This window comes from Mobula birostris, chromosome X (genome assembly GCF_030028105.1).
Source record: "Mobula birostris isolate sMobBir1 chromosome X, sMobBir1.hap1, whole genome shotgun sequence".
Lineage (NCBI taxonomy): Eukaryota > Metazoa > Chordata > Chondrichthyes > Myliobatiformes > Myliobatidae > Mobula > Mobula birostris.
In genome coordinates, this window is record NC_092402.1 from 23,722,049 (window position 1) to 23,739,652 (window position 17,604).

The following is a 17,604-nucleotide window of genomic DNA, read 5'->3' on the forward strand; positions in this document are numbered from 1 at the left end:
GTGCTAAGTAGATGTACACTTCCTAACATTACTCAGTACATCATTTTAAGCTGTCTGGTATCACTTGCATGTCCGTGCTCCTTCAGGAAAAAAAGTCACTTTCTCAATGTGAATGGAACAATAGCAAAGCAATTGGAATCAAAGAAGATACTTTTCAATTTTACTCAAAGGTAAAGAGGGTAAGTAGAAGTAAATCTCCTAAATGTACTTAGCATATGATTCTAACTTGTCTGCTACCACTTGCATCTCCGTGCTCCTTCAGGAAAAAAAGTCACTTTCTCAATGTGAATGGAACAATAGTACAGCAGTTGGAATCAAAGAAGATACTTTTCAATTTTACTCAAAGGTACTGAGTGCTCAGTTGATGTAAACGTCCTAACTTTACTCAGTACCTGATTCTAAGTTGTCTGGCACCCTTTGATTGTCTGTGCTTCTTCAGGAAAAAAAGTCATTTTCTCGCTGTGCTCACAACAAAAGCAATGCTTTCAGATTCGAAGAATATACTATTCAATTTTACTCAGAGGTACAGAGTGCTAAGTAGATGTACACTTCCTAACATTACTCAGTACATCATTTTAAGCTGTCTGGTATCACTTGCATGTCTGTTCTCCTTCAGGAAAAAAAGTCACTTTCTCAATGTGAATGGAACAATAGCAAAGCAATTGGAATCAAAGCAGATACTTTTCTATTTTACTCAAAGGTAAAGAGGGTAAGTAGAAGTAAATCTCCTAAATGTACTTAGCACATGATTCTAACTTGTCTGCTACCACTTGCATCTCTGTGCTCCTACAGGAATAAAAGTCACTTTCTCAGCGTGAATAGAACAATAGCAAAGCAATAGCAATCACAGAAGATACTTTTCAATTTTACTCAAAGGTACTGAGTGCTCAGATGATGTTAATGTCCTAACTTTACTCAGTACCTGATTATAAGTTGTCTGGCACCCTTTGATTGTCTCTCCTTCTTCAGGAACAAAAGTCACTTTCTCACTGTGCTCACAACAAAAGCAATGTTTTCAGAATCGAAGAATATACTATTCAATTTTACTCAGAGGTACAGAGTGCTAAGTAGATGTAAAAGTCCTAACATTACTCAGTACATCATTCTAAGCTGTCTGGTACCACTTGCATGTCTCTGTTCCTTCTGGAAATAAAGTCACTTTCACAATGTGAATGGAACAATAGCAAAGCAATTGGAATCATAGAGGATACTTTTCAATTTTACTCAAAAGTAAAGAAGGTAAGTAGAAGTAAATGTCCTAAATGTATTTAGCACATGATTCTAACTTGTCTGCTACCACTTGTATCTCTGTGCTCCTTCAGGTAAAAAAAGTCACTTTCTCAATGTGAATGGAACAATAGTACAGCAGTTGGAATCAAAGAAGATACTTTTCAATTTTACTCAAAGGTACAGAGAGCTCAGTTGATGTAAGCATCCTAACTTTACTCAGTACCTGATTATAACTTGTCTGGCACCCTTTGATTGTCTGTGCTTCTTCAGGAAAAAAAGTCATTTTCTCACTGTGCTCACAACAAAAGCAATGTTTTCAGAATCGAAGAATATACTAATCAATTTTACTCAGAGGTACAGAGTGCTAAGTAGATGTAAACGTCCTAACTTTGCTTAGCACATGGTTCTGTGTTGTCTGGTACCACTTGCATGTCTGTTCTCCTTCAGGAAAAAAAGTTGCTTTCTCAATGTGAATGGAACAGTAGCAAAGTGATAGCAATCACAGAAGATACTTTTCAATTTTACTCAAAGGTACTGAGTACTGAGTTGATGTAAACGTCCTAACTTTACTCAGTACCTGATTCTAAGTTGTCTGGCACCCATTGATTGTCTGTACTTCTTCAGGAAAAAAAGTCATTTTCTCACTGTGCTCACAACAAAAGCAATGCTTTCAGATTCGAAGAATATACTATTCAATTTTACTCAGAGGTACAGAGTGCTAAGTAGATGTACACTTCCTAACATTACTCAGTACATCATTTTAAGCTGTCTGGTATCACTTGCATGTCCGTGCTCCTTCAGGAAAAAAAGTCACTTTCTCAATGTGAATGGAACAATAGCAAAGCAATTGGAATCAAAGCAGATACTTTTCTATTTTACTCAAAGGTAAAGAGGGTAAGTAGAAGTAAATCTCCTAAATGTACTTAGCACATGATTCTAACTTGTCTGCTACCACTTGCATCTCTGTGCTCCTACAGGAATAAAAGTCACTTTCTCAGCGTGAATAGAACAATAGCAAAGCAATAGCAATCACAGAAGATACTTTTCAATTTTACTCAAAGGTACTGAGTGCTCAGATGATGTTAATGTCCTAACTTTACTCAGTACCTGATTATAAGTTGTCTGGCACCCTTTGATTGTCTCTCCTTCTTCAGGAACAAAAGTCACTTTCTCACTGTGCTCACAACAAAAGCAATGTTTTCAGAATCGAAGAATATACTATTCAATTTTACTCAGAGGTACAGAGTGCTAAGTAGATGTAAAAGTCCTAACATTACTCAGTACATCATTCTAAGTTGTCTGGTACCACTTGCATGTCTCTGTTCCTTCTGGAAATAAAGTCACTTTCACAATGTGAATGGAACAATAGCAAAGCAATTGGAATCATAGAGGATACTTTTCAATTTTACTCAAAAGTAAAGAAGGTAAGTAGAAGTAAATGTCCTAAATGTATTTAGCACATGATTCTAACTTGTCTGCTACCACTTGTATCTCTGTGCTCCTTCAGGAAAAAAAGTCACTTTCTCAATGTAAATGGAAGAATACCAAATCAATTGGAATCAAAGAAGATACTTCTCAATTTTACTTAAAGGTAAAGAGGGTAAGTAGATGTAAACGACCTGAATGTACTTAGCACATGATTCTAACTTGTCTGGTACCACTTGCATGTCTGTGCTCCTTCAGGAAAAAAAGTCACTTTCTCAATGTAAATGGAAGATTACCAAATCAATTGGAATCAAAGAAGATACTTCTCAATTTTACTTAAAGGTAAAGAGGATAAGTAGATGTAAACGACCTGAATGTACTTAGCACATGATTCTAACTTGTCTGGTACCACTTGCATCTCTGTGCTCCTTCAGGAAAAAAAGTCATTTTCTCACTGTGCTCACAACAAAAGCAATGCTTTCAGATTCGAAGAATATACTATTCAATTTTACTCAGAGGTACAGAGTGCTAAGTCGATGTACACTTCCTAACATTACTCAGTACATCATTCTAAGCTGTCTGGTATCACTTGCATGTCTGTGCTCCTTCAGGAAAAAAAGTCACTTTCTCAATGTGAATGGAACAATAGTACAGCAGTTGGAATCAAAGAAGATACTTTTCAATTTTTCCCAAAGGTAAACAGGGTACGTAGAAGTAAATCTCCTAAATGTACTTAGCACATGATTCTAACTTGTCTGCTACCACTTGCATCTCTGTGCTCCTTCAGGAAAAAAAGTCACTTTCTCAATGTGAATGGAACAATAGTACAGCAGTTGGAATCAAAGAAGATACTTTTCAATTTTACTCAAAGGTACAGAGAGCTCAGTTGATGTAAGCATCCTAACTTTACTCAGTACCTGATTATAACTTGTCTGGCACCCTTTGATTGTCTGTGCTTCTTCAGGAAAAAAAGTCATTTTCTCACTGTGCTCACAACAAAAGCAATGTTTTCAGATTCGAAGAATATACTATTCAATTTTACTCAGAGGTACAGAGTGCTAAGTAGATGTACACTTCCTAACATTACTCAGTACATCATTTTAAGCTGTCTGGTGTCACTTGCATGTCTGTGCTCCTTCAGGAAAAAAAGTCACTTTCTCAATGTGAATGGAACAATAGCAAAGCAATTGGAATCAAAGAAGATACTTTTCAATTTTACTCAAAGGTAAAGAGGGTAAGTAGAAATAAATCTCCTAAATGTACTTAGCACATGATTCTAACTTGTCTGCTACCACTTGCATCTCTGTGCTCCTTAAGGAAAAAAAGTCACTTTCTCAATGTGAATGGAACAATAGTACAGCAGTTGGAATCAAAGAAGATACTTTTCAATTTTACTCAAAGGTACTGAATGCTCAGTTGATGTAAGCATCCTAACTTTACTCAGTACCTGATTATAACTTGTCTGGCACCCGTTGATTGTCTGTGCTTCTTCAGGAAAAAAAGTCATTTTCTCACTGTGCTCACAACAAAAGCAATGTTTTCAGATTCGAAGAATATACTATTCAATTTTACTCAGAGGTACAGAGTGCTAAGTAGATGTACACTTCCTAACATTACTCAGTACATCATTTTAAGCTGTCTGGTATCACTTGCATGTCTGTGCTCCTTCAGGAAAAAAAGTCACTTTCTCAACGTGAATGGAACAATAGCAAAGCAATTGGAATCAAAGAAAATACTTTTCAATTTTACTCAAAGGTAAAGAGGGTAAGTAGAAGTAAATCTCCTAAATGTACTTAGCACATGATTCTAACTTGTCTGCTACCACTTGCATCTCTGTGCTCCTTCAGGAAAAAAAGTCACTTTCTCAATGTGAATGGAACAATAGTACAGCAGTTGGAATCAAAGAAGACACTTTTCAATTTTACTCAAAGGTACAGAGAGCTCAGTTGATGTAAGCATCCTAACTTTACTCAGTACCTGATTATAACTTGTCTGGCACCCTTTGATTGTCTGTGCTTCTTCAGGAAAAAAAGTCATTTTCTCACTGTGCTCACAACAAAAGCAATGTTTTCAGAATCGAAGAATATACTAATCAATTTTACTCAGAGGTACAGAGTGCTAAGTAGATGTAAACGTCCTAACTTTGCTTAGCACATGGTTCTGTGTTGTCTGGTACCACTTGCATGTCTGTTCTCCTTCAGGAAAAAAAGTTGCTTTCTCAATGTGAATGGAACAGTAGCAAAGTGATAGCAATCACAGAAGATACTTTTCAATTTTACTCAAAGGTACTGAGTACTGAGTTGATGTAAACGTCCTAACTTTACTCAGTACCTGATTCTAAGTTGTCTGGCACCCATTGATTGTCTGTACTTCTTCAGGAAAAAAAGTCATTTTCTCACTGTGCTCACAACAAAAGCAATGCTTTCAGATTCGAAGAATATACTATTCAATTTTACTCAGAGGTACAGAGTGCTAAGTAGATGTACACTTCCTAACATTACTCAGTACATCATTTTAAGCTGTCTGGTATCACTTGCATGTCCGTGCTCCTTCAGGAAAAAAAGTCACTTTCTCAATGTGAATGGAACAATAGTACAGCAGTTGGAATCAAAGAAGATACTTTTCAGTTTTACTCAAAGGTAAAGAGGGTAAGCAGAATTAAACGTCCTGAATGTATTTAGCACATGATTCTAACTTGTCTGCTACCGCTTGCATATATGTTCTCCTTCAGGAAAAAAAGTCACTTTCTCAACGTGAATGAAACAATAGCAAAGCATTTGGAATCAAAGAAGGTACTTTTCAATTTTTCCTAAAGATAAACAGGGTACGTAGAAGTAAATGTCCTAAATGTACTTAGCACATGATTCTAACTTGTCTGCTACCACTTGCATCTCTGTGCTCCTTGAGGAAATAAAATCACTTTCTCAACGTGAATGGAATAATAGCAAAGCAATAGCAATCACAGAAGATACTTTTCAATTTTACTCAAAGGTACTGAGTGCTCAGCTGATGTAAGCATCCTAACTTTACTCAGTACCTGATTATAACTTGTCTGGCACACTTGATTGTCTGTGCTTCTTCAGGAAAAAAAGTCATTTTCTCACTGTGGTCACAACAAATGCAATGTTTTCAGAATCGTAGAATATACTATTCAATTTTACTCAGAGGTACAGAGTGCTAAGTAGATGTACACTTCCTAACATTACTCAGTACATCATTTTAAGCTGTCTGGTATCACTTGCATGTCCGTGCTCCTTCAGGAAAAAAAGTCACTTTCTCAATGTGAATGGAACAATAGCAAAGCAATTGGAATCAAAGAAGATACTTTTCAATTTTACTCAAAGGTAAAGAGGGTAAGTAGAAGTAAATCTCCTAAATGTACTTAGCACATGATTCTAACTTGTCTGCTACCACTTGCATCTCCGTGCTCCTTCAGGAAAAAAAGTCACTTTCTCAATGTGAATGGAACAATAGGACAGCAGTTGGAATCAAAGAAGATACTTTTCAATTTTACTCAAAGGTACTGAGTGCTCAGTTGTTGTAAGCATCCTAACTTTACTCAGTACCTGATTATAACTTGTCTGGCACCCGTTGATTGTCTGTGCTTCTTCAGGAAAAAAAGTCATTTTCTCACTGTGCTCACAACAAATGCAATGTTTTCAGAATCGTAGAATATACTATTCAATTTTACTCAGAGGTACAGAGTGCTAAGTAGATGTAAACGTCCTAACTTTGCTTAGCACATGGTTCTGTGTTGTCTGGTACCACTTGCATGTCTGTGCTCCTTCAGGAAAAAAAGGCACTTTCTCAATGTGAATGGAACAATAGCAAAGCAACTGGAATCAAAGAAGATACTTTTCAATTTTACTCAAAGGTAAAGAGGGTAAGCAGAAGTAGACATTCTCAATGTATTTAGCACATGATTCTAACTTGTCTGCTACCGCTTGCATATATGTTCTCCTTCAGGAAAAACAGTTGCTTTCACAATGTGAATGGAACAGTAGCAAAGTGATAGCAATCACAGAAGATACTTTTCAATTTTACTCAAAGGTACTGAGTACTGAGTTGATGTAAACGTCCTAACTTTACTCAGTACCTGATTCTAAGTTGTCTGGCACCCATTGATTGTCTGTACTTCTTCAGGAAAAAAAGTCATTTTCTCACTGTGCTCACAACAAAAGCAATGCTTTCAGATTCGAAGAATATACTATTCAATTTTACTCAGAGGTACAGAGTGCTAAGTAGATGTACACTTCCTAAGTAGAAGTAAATCTCCTAAATGTACTTAGCACATGATTCTAACTTGTCTGCTACCACTTGCATCTCCGTGCTCCTTCAGGAAAAAAAGTCACTTTCTCAATGTGAATGGAACAATAGGACAGCAGTTGGAATCAAAGAAGATACTTTTCAATTTTACTCAAAGGTACTGAATGCTCAGTTGTTGTAAGCATCCTAACTTTACTCAGTACCTGATTATAACTTGTCTGGCACCCGTTGATTGTCTGTGCTTCTTCAGGAAAAAAAGTCATTTTCTCACTGTGCTCACAACAAATGCAATGTTTTCAGAATCGTAGAATATACTATTCAATTTTACTCAGAGGTACAGAGTGCTAAGTAGATGTAAACGTCCTAACTTTGCTTAGCACATGGTTCTGTGTTGTCTGGTACCACTTGCATGTCTGTGCTCCTTCAGGAAAAAAAGGCACTTTCTCAATGTGAATGGAACAATAGCAAAGCAACTGGAATCAAAGAAGATACTTTTCAATTTTACTCAAAGGTAAAGAGGGTAAGCAGAAGTAGACATTCACAATGTATTTAGCACATGATTCTAACTTGTCTGCTACCGCTTGCATATATGTTCTCCTTCAGGAAAAACAGTTGCTTTCACAATGTGAATGGAACAGTAGCAAAGTGATAGCAATCACAGAAGATACTTTTCAATTTTACTCAAAGGTACTGAGTGCTCAGTTGATGTAAACGTCCTAACTTTACTCAGTACCTGATTCTAAGTTGTCTGGCACCCTTTGATTGTCTGTGCTTCTTCAGGAAAAAAAGTCATTTTCTCGCTGTGCTCACAACAAAAGCAATGCTTTCAGATTCGAAGAATATACTATTCAATTTTACTCAGAGGTACAGAGTGCTAAGTAGATGTACACTTCCTAACATTACTCAGTACATCATTTTAAGCTGTCTGGTATCACTTGCATGTCTGTTCTCCTTCAGGAAAAAAAGTCACTTTCTCAATGTGAATGGAACAATAGCAAAGCAATTGGAATCAAAGCAGATACTTTTCTATTTTACTCAAAGGTAAAGAGGGTAAGTAGAAGTAAATCTCCTAAATGTACTTAGCACATGATTCTAACTTGTCTGCTACCACTTGCATCTCTGTGCTCCTACAGGAATAAAAGTCACTTTCTCAGCGTGAATAGAACAATAGCAAAGCAATAGCAATCACAGAAGATACTTTTCAATTTTACTCAAAGGTACTGAGTGCTCAGATGATGTTAATGTCCTAACTTTACTCAGTACCTGATTATAAGTTGTCTGGCACCCTTTGATTGTCTCTCCTTCTTCAGGAACAAAAGTCACTTTCTCACTGTGCTCACAACAAAAGCAATGTTTTCAGAATCGAAGAATATACTATTCAATTTTACTCAGAGGTACAGAGTGCTAAGTAGATGTAAAAGTCCTAACATTACTCAGTACATCATTCTAAGCTGTCTGGTACCACTTGCATGTCTCTGTTCCTTCTGGAAATAAAGTCACTTTCACAATGTGAATGGAACAATAGCAAAGCAATTGGAATCATAGAGGATACTTTTCAATTTTACTCAAAAGTAAAGAAGGTAAGTAGAAGTAAATGTCCTAAATGTATTTAGCACATGATTCTAACTTGTCTGCTACCACTTGTATCTCTGTGCTCCTTCAGGAAAAAAAGTCACTTTCTCAATGTAAATGGAAGAATACCAAATCAATTGGAATCAAAGAAGATACTTCTCAATTTTACTTAAAGGTAAAGAGGGTAAGTAGATGTAAACGACCTGAATGTACTTAGCACATGATTCTAACTTGTCTGGTACCACTTGCATGTCTGTGCTCCTTCAGGAAAAAAAGTCACTTTCTCAATGTAAATGGAAGATTACCAAATCAATTGGAATCAAAGAAGATACTTTTCTATTTTACTCAAAGGTAAAGAGGGTAAGTAGAAGTAAATCTCCTAAATGTACTTAGCACATGATTCTAACTTGTCTGCTACTTTTGCATCTCCGTGCTCCTTCAGGAAAAAAAGTCACTTTCTCAACGTGAATGGAACAATAGTACAGCAGTTGGAATCAAAGAAGATACTTTTCAATTTTACTCAAAGGTACTGAGTGCTCAGTTGTTGTAAGCATCCTAACTTTACTCAGTACCTGATTATAACTTGTCTGGCACCCGTTGATTGTCTGTGCTTCTTCAGGAAAAAAAGTCATTTTCTCACTGTGCTCACAACAAATGCAATGTTTTCAGAATCGTAGAATATACTATTCAATTTTACTCAGAGGTACAGAGTGCTAAGTAGATGTAAACATCCTAACTTTGCTTAGCACATGGTTCTGTGTTGTCTGGTACCACTTGCATGTCTGTGCTCCTTCAGGAAAAAAAGGCACTTTCTCAATGTGAATGGAACAATAGCAAAGCAACTGGAATCAAAGAAGATACTTTTCAATTTTACTCAAAGGTAAAGAGGGTAAGCAGAAGTAGACATTCTCAATGTATTTAGCACATGATTCTAACTTGTCTGCTACCGCTTGCATATATGTTCTCCTTCAGGAAAAACAGTTGCTTTCACAATGTGAATGGAACAGTAGCAAAGTGATAGCAATCACAGAAGATACTTTTCAATTTTACTCAAAGGTACTGAGTACTGAGTTGATGTAAACGTCCTAACTTTACTCAGTACCTGATTCTAAGTTGTCTGGCACCCTTTGATTGTCTGTGCTTCTTCACGAAAAAAAGTCATTTTCTCGCTGTGCTCGCAACAAAAGCAATGCTTTCAGATTCGAAGAATATACTATTCAATTTTACTCAGAGGTACAGAGTGCTAAGTAGATGTACACTTCCTAACATTACTCAGTACATCATTTTAAGCTGTCTGGTATCACTTGCATGTCTGTTCTCCTTCAGGAAAAAAAGTCACTTTCTCAATGTGAATGGAACAATAGCAAAGCAATTGGAATCAAAGCAGATACTTTTCTATTTTACTCAAAGGTAAAGAGGGTAAGTAGAAGTAAATCTCCTAAATGTACTTAGCACATGATTCTAACTTGTCTGCTACCACTTGCATCTCTGTGCTCCTACAGGAATAAAAGTCACTTTCTCAGCGTGAATAGAACAATAGCAAAGCAATAGCAATCACAGAAGATACTTTTCAATTTTACTCAAAGGTACTGAGTGCTCAGATGATGTTAATGTCCTAACTTTACTCAGTACCTGATTATAAGTTGTCTGGCACCCTTTGATTGTCTCTCCTTCTTCAGGAACAAAAGTCACTTTCTCACTGTGCTCACAACAAAAGCAATGTTTTCAGAATCGAAGAATATACTATTCAATTTTACTCAGAGGTACAGAGTGCTAAGTAGATGTAAAAGTCCTAACATTACTCAGTACATCATTCTAAGCTGTCTGGTACCACTTGCATGTCTCTGTTCCTTCTGGAAATAAAGTCACTTTCACAATGTGAATGGAACAATAGCAAAGCAATTGGAATCATAGAGGGTACTTTTCAATTTTACTCAAAAGTAAAGAAGGTAAGTAGAAGTAAATGTCCTAAATGTATTTAGCACTTGATTCTAACTTGTCTGCTACCACTTGTATCTCTGTGCTCCTTCAGGAAAAAAAGTCACTTTCTCAATGTGAATGGAACAATAGCAAAGCAATTGGAATCAAAAAAGATACTTTTCAATTTTACTCAAAGGTAAAGAGGGTAAGTAGAAGTAAATCTCCTAAATGTACTTAGCACATGATTCTAACTTGTCTGCTACCACTTGCATCTCCGTGCTCCTTCAGGAAAAAAAGTCACTTTCTCAATGTGAATGGAACAATAGTACAGCAGTTGGAATCAAAGAAGATACTTTTCAATTTTACTCAAAGGTACAGAGAGCTCAGTTGATGTAAGCATCCTAACTTTACTCAGTACCTGATTATAACTTGTCTGGCACCCTTTGATTGTCTGTGCTTCTTCAGGAAAAAAAGTCATTTTCTCACTGTGCTCACAACAAAAGCAATGTTTTCAGATTCGAAGAATATACTATTCAATTTTACTCAGAGGTACAGAGTGCTAAGTAGATGTACACTTCCTAACATTACTCAGTACATCATTTTAAGCTGTCTGGTGTCACTTGCATGTCTGTGCTCCTTCAGGAAAAAAAGTCACTTTCTCAATGTGAATGGAACAATAGCAAAGCAATTGGAATCAAAGAAGATACTTTTCAATTTTACTCAAAGGTAAAGAGGGTAAGTAGAAATAAATCTCCTAAATGTACTTAGCAAATGATTCTAACTTGTCTGCTACCACTTGCATCTCTGTGCTCCTTAAGGAAAAAAAGTCACTTTCTCAATGTGAATGGAACAATAGTACAGCAGTTGGAATCAAAGAAGATACTTTTCAATTTTACTCAAAGGTACTGAATGCTCAGTTGATGTAAGCATCCTAACTTTACTCAGTACCTGATTATAACTTGTCTGGCACCCGTTGATTGTCTGTGCTTCTTCAGGACAAAAAGTCATTTTCTCACTGTGCTCACAACAAAAGCAATGTTTTCAGATTCGAAGAATATACTATTCAATTTTACTCAGAGGTACAGAGTGCTAAGTAGATGTACACTTCCTAACATTACTCAGTACATCATTTTAAGCTGTCTGGTATCACTTGCATGTCTGTGCTCCTTCAGGAAAAAAAGTCACTTTCTCAACGTGAATGGAACAATAGCAAAGCAATTGGAATCAAAGAAAATACTTTTCAATTTTACTCAAAGGTAAAGAGGGTAAGTAGAAGTAAATCTCCTAAATGTACTTAGCACATGATTCTAACTTGTCTGCTACCACTTGCATCTCTGTGCTCCTTCAGGAAAAAAAGTCACTTTCTCAATGTGAATGGAACAATAGTACAGCAGTTGGAATCAAAGAAGACACTTTTCAATTTTACTCAAAGGTACAGAGAGCTCAGTTGATGTAAGCATCCTAACTTTACTCAGTACCTGATTATAACTTGTCTGGCACCCTTTGATTGTCTGTGCTTCTTCAGGAAAAAAAGTCATTTTCTCACTGTGCTCACAACAAAAGCAATGTTTTCAGAATCGAAGAATATACTAATCAATTTTACTCAGAGGTACAGAGTGCTAAGTAGATGTAAACGTCCTAACTTTGCTTAGCACATGGTTCTGTGTTGTCTGGTACCACTTGCATGTCTGTTCTCCTTCAGGAAAAAAAGTTGCTTTCTCAATGTGAATGGAACAGTAGCAAAGTGATAGCAATCACAGAAGATACTTTTCAATTTTACTCAAAGGTACTGAGTACTGAGTTGATGTAAACGTCCTAACTTTACTCAGTACCTGATTCTAAGTTGTCTGGCACCCATTGATTGTCTGTACTTCTTCAGGAAAAAAAGTCATTTTCTCACTGTGCTCACAACAAAAGCAATGCTTTCAGATTCGAAGAATATACTATTCAATTTTACTCAGAGGTACAGAGTGCTAAGTAGATGTACACTTCCTAACATTACTCAGTACATCATTTTAAGCTGTCTGGTATCACTTGCATGTCCGTGCTCCTTCAGGAAAAAAAGTCACTTTCTCAATGTGAATGGAACAATAGTACAGCAGTTGGAATCAAAGAAGATACTTTTCAGTTTTACTCAAAGGTAAAGAGGGTAAGCAGAATTAAACGTCCTGAATGTATTTAGCACATGATTCTAACTTGTCTGCTACCGCTTGCATATATGTTCTCCTTCAGGAAAAAAAGTCACTTTCTCAACGTGAATGAAACAATAGCAAAGCATTTGGAATCAAAGAAGGTACTTTTCAATTTTTCCTAAAGATAAACAGGGTACGTAGAAGTAAATGTCCTAAATGTACTTAGCACATGATTCTAACTTGTCTGCTACCACTTGCATCTCTGTGCTCCTTGAGGAAATAAAATCACTTTCTCAACGTGAATGGAATAATAGCAAAGCAATAGCAATCACAGAAGATACTTTTCAATTTTACTCAAAGGTACTGAGTGCTCAGCTGATGTAAGCATCCTAACTTTACTCAGTACCTGATTATAACTTGTCTGGCACACTTGATTGTCTGTGCTTCTTCAGGAAAAAAAGTCATTTTCTCACTGTGGTCACAACAAATGCAATGTTTTCAGAATCGTAGAATATACTATTCAATTTTACTCAGAGGTACAGAGTGCTAAGTAGATGTACACTTCCTAACATTACTCAGTACATCATTTTAAGCTGTCTGGTATCACTTGCATGTCCGTGCTCCTTCAGGAAAAAAAGTCACTTTCTCAATGTGAATGGAACAATAGCAAAGCAATTGGAATCAAAGAAGATACTTTTCAATTTTACTCAAAGGTAAAGAGGGTAAGTAGAAGTAAATCTCCTAAATGTACTTAGCACATGATTCTAACTTGTCTGCTACCACTTGCATCTCCGTGCTCCTTCAGGAAAAAAAGTCACTTTCTCAATGTGAATGGAACAATAGGACAGCAGTTGGAATCAAAGAAGATACTTTTCAATTTTACTCAAAGGTACTGAGTGCTCAGTTGTTGTAAGCATCCTAACTTTACTCAGTACCTGATTATAACTTGTCTGGCACCCGTTGATTGTCTGTGCTTCTTCAGGAAAAAAAGTCATTTTCTCACTGTGCTCACAACAAATGCAATGTTTTCAGAATCGTAGAATATACTATTCAATTTTACTCAGAGGTACAGAGTGCTAAGTAGATGTAAACGTCCTAACTTTGCTTAGCACATGGTTCTGTGTTGTCTGGTACCACTTGCATGTCTGTGCTCCTTCAGGAAAAAAAGGCACTTTCTCAATGTGAATGGAACAATAGCAAAGCAACTGGAATCAAAGAAGATACTTTTCAATTTTACTCAAAGGTAAAGAGGGTAAGCAGAAGTAGACATTCTCAATGTATTTAGCACATGATTCTAACTTGTCTGCTACCGCTTGCATATATGTTCTCCTTCAGGAAAAACAGTTGCTTTCACAATGTGAATGGAACAGTAGCAAAGTGATAGCAATCACAGAAGATACTTTTCAATTTTACTCAAAGGTACTGAGTACTGAGTTGATGTAAACGTCCTAACTTTACTCAGTACCTGATTCTAAGTTGTCTGGCACCCATTGATTGTCTGTACTTCTTCAGGAAAAAAAGTCATTTTCTCACTGTGCTCACAACAAAAGCAATGCTTTCAGATTCGAAGAATATACTATTCAATTTTACTCAGAGGTACAGAGTGCTAAGTAGATGTACACTTCCTAACATTACTCAGTACATCATTTTAAGCTGTCTGGTATCACTTGCATGTCCGTGCTCCTTCAGGAAAAAAAGTCACTTTCTCAATGTGAATGGAACAATAGCAAAGCAATTGGAATCAAAGAAGATACTTTTCAATTTTACTCAAAGGTAAAGAGGGTAAGTAGAAGTAAATCTCCTAAATGTACTTAGCATATGATTCTAACTTGTCTGCTACCACTTGCATCTCCGTGCTCCTTCAGGAAAAAAAGTCACTTTCTCAATGTGAATGGAACAATAGTACAGCAGTTGGAATCAAAGAAGATACTTTTCAATTTTACTCAAAGGTACTGAGTGCTCAGTTGATGTAAACGTCCTAACTTTACTCAGTACCTGATTCTAAGTTGTCTGGCACCCTTTGATTGTCTGTGCTTCTTCAGGAAAAAAAGTCATTTTCTCGCTGTGCTCACAACAAAAGCAATGCTTTCAGATTCGAAGAATATACTATTCAATTTTACTCAGAGGTACAGAGTGCTAAGTAGATGTACACTTCCTAACATTACTCAGTACATCATTTTAAGCTGTCTGGTATCACTTGCATGTCTGTTCTCCTTCAGGAAAAAAAGTCACTTTCTCAATGTGAATGGAACAATAGCAAAGCAATTGGAATCAAAGCAGATACTTTTCTATTTTACTCAAAGGTAAAGAGGGTAAGTAGAAGTAAATCTCCTAAATGTACTTAGCACATGATTCTAACTTGTCTGCTACCACTTGCATCTCTGTGCTCCTACAGGAATAAAAGTCACTTTCTCAGCGTGAATAGAACAATAGCAAAGCAATAGCAATCACAGAAGATACTTTTCAATTTTACTCAAAGGTACTGAGTGCTCAGATGATGTTAATGTCCTAACTTTACTCAGTACCTGATTATAAGTTGTCTGGCACCCTTTGATTGTCTCTCCTTCTTCAGGAACAAAAGTCACTTTCTCACTGTGCTCACAACAAAAGCAATGTTTTCAGAATCGAAGAATATACTATTCAATTTTACTCAGAGGTACAGAGTGCTAAGTAGATGTAAAAGTCCTAACATTACTCAGTACATCATTCTAAGCTGTCTGGTACCACTTGCATGTCTCTGTTCCTTCTGGAAATAAAGTCACTTTCACAATGTGAATGGAACAATAGCAAAGCAATTGGAATCATAGAGGATACTTTTCAATTTTACTCAAAAGTAAAGAAGGTAAGTAGAAGTAAATGTCCTAAATGTATTTAGCACATGATTCTAACTTGTCTGCTACCACTTGTATCTCTGTGCTCCTTCAGGTAAAAAAAGTCACTTTCTCAATGTGAATGGAACAATAGTACAGCAGTTGGAATCAAAGAAGATACTTTTCAATTTTACTCAAAGGTACAGAGAGCTCAGTTGATGTAAGCATCCTAACTTTACTCAGTACCTGATTATAACTTGTCTGGCACCCTTTGATTGTCTGTGCTTCTTCAGGAAAAAAAGTCATTTTCTCACTGTGCTCACAACAAAAGCAATGTTTTCAGAATCGAAGAATATACTAATCAATTTTACTCAGAGGTACAGAGTGCTAAGTAGATGTAAACGTCCTAACTTTGCTTAGCACATGGTTCTGTGTTGTCTGGTACCACTTGCATGTCTGTTCTCCTTCAGGAAAAAAAGTTGCTTTCTCAATGTGAATGGAACAGTAGCAAAGTGATAGCAATCACAGAAGATACTTTTCAATTTTACTCAAAGGTACTGAGTACTGAGTTGATGTAAACGTCCTAACTTTACTCAGTACCTGATTCTAAGTTGTCTGGCACCCATTGATTGTCTGTACTTCTTCAGGAAAAAAAGTCATTTTCTCACTGTGCTCACAACAAAAGCAATGCTTTCAGATTCGAAGAATATACTATTCAATTTTACTCAGAGGTACAGAGTGCTAAGTAGATGTACACTTCCTAACATTACTCAGTACATCATTTTAAGCTGTCTGGTATCACTTGCATGTCCGTGCTCCTTCAGGAAAAAAAGTCACTTTCTCAATGTGAATGGAACAATAGCAAAGCAATTGGAATCAAAGCAGATACTTTTCTATTTTACTCAAAGGTAAAGAGGGTAAGTAGAAGTAAATCTCCTAAATGTACTTAGCACATGATTCTAACTTGTCTGCTACCACTTGCATCTCTGTGCTCCTACAGGAATAAAAGTCACTTTCTCAGCGTGAATAGAACAATAGCAAAGCAATAGCAATCACAGAAGATACTTTTCAATTTTACTCAAAGGTACTGAGTGCTCAGATGATGTTAATGTCCTAACTTTACTCAGTACCTGATTATAAGTTGTCTGGCACCCTTTGATTGTCTCTCCTTCTTCAGGAACAAAAGTCACTTTCTCACTGTGCTCACAACAAAAGCAATGTTTTCAGAATCGAAGAATATACTATTCAATTTTACTCAGAGGTACAGAGTGCTAAGTAGATGTAAAAGTCCTAACATTACTCAGTACATCATTCTAAGTTGTCTGGTACCACTTGCATGTCTCTGTTCCTTCTGGAAATAAAGTCACTTTCACAATGTGAATGGAACAATAGCAAAGCAATTGGAATCATAGAGGATACTTTTCAATTTTACTCAAAAGTAAAGAAGGTAAGTAGAAGTAAATGTCCTAAATGTATTTAGCACATGATTCTAACTTGTCTGCTACCACTTGTATCTCTGTGCTCCTTCAGGAAAAAAAGTCACTTTCTCAATGTAAATGGAAGAATACCAAATCAATTGGAATCAAAGAAGATACTTCTCAATTTTACTTAAAGGTAAAGAGGGTAAGTAGATGTAAACGACCTGAATGTACTTAGCACATGATTCTAACTTGTCTGGTACCACTTGCATGTCTGTGCTCCTTCAGGAAAAAAAGTCACTTTCTCAATGTAAATGGAAGATTACCAAATCAATTGGAATCAAAGAAGATACTTCTCAATTTTACTTAAAGGTAAAGAGGATAAGTAGATGTAAACGACCTGAATGTACTTAGCACATGATTCTAACTTGTCTGGTACCACTTGCATCTCTGTGCTCCTTCAGGAAAAAAAGTCATTTTCTCACTGTGCTCACAACAAAAGCAATGCTTTCAGATTCGAAGAATATACTATTCAATTTTACTCAGAGGTACAGAGTGCTAAGTCGATGTACACTTCCTAACATTACTCAGTACATCATTCTAAGCTGTCTGGTATCACTTGCATGTCTGTGCTCCTTCAGGAAAAAAAGTCACTTTCTCAATGTGAATGGAACAATAGTACAGCAGTTGGAATCAAAGAAGATACTTTTCAATTTTTCCCAAAGGTAAACAGGGTACGTAGAAGTAAATCTCCTAAATGTACTTAGCACATGATTCTAACTTGTCTGCTACCACTTGCATCTCTGTGCTCCTTCAGGAAAAAAAGTCACT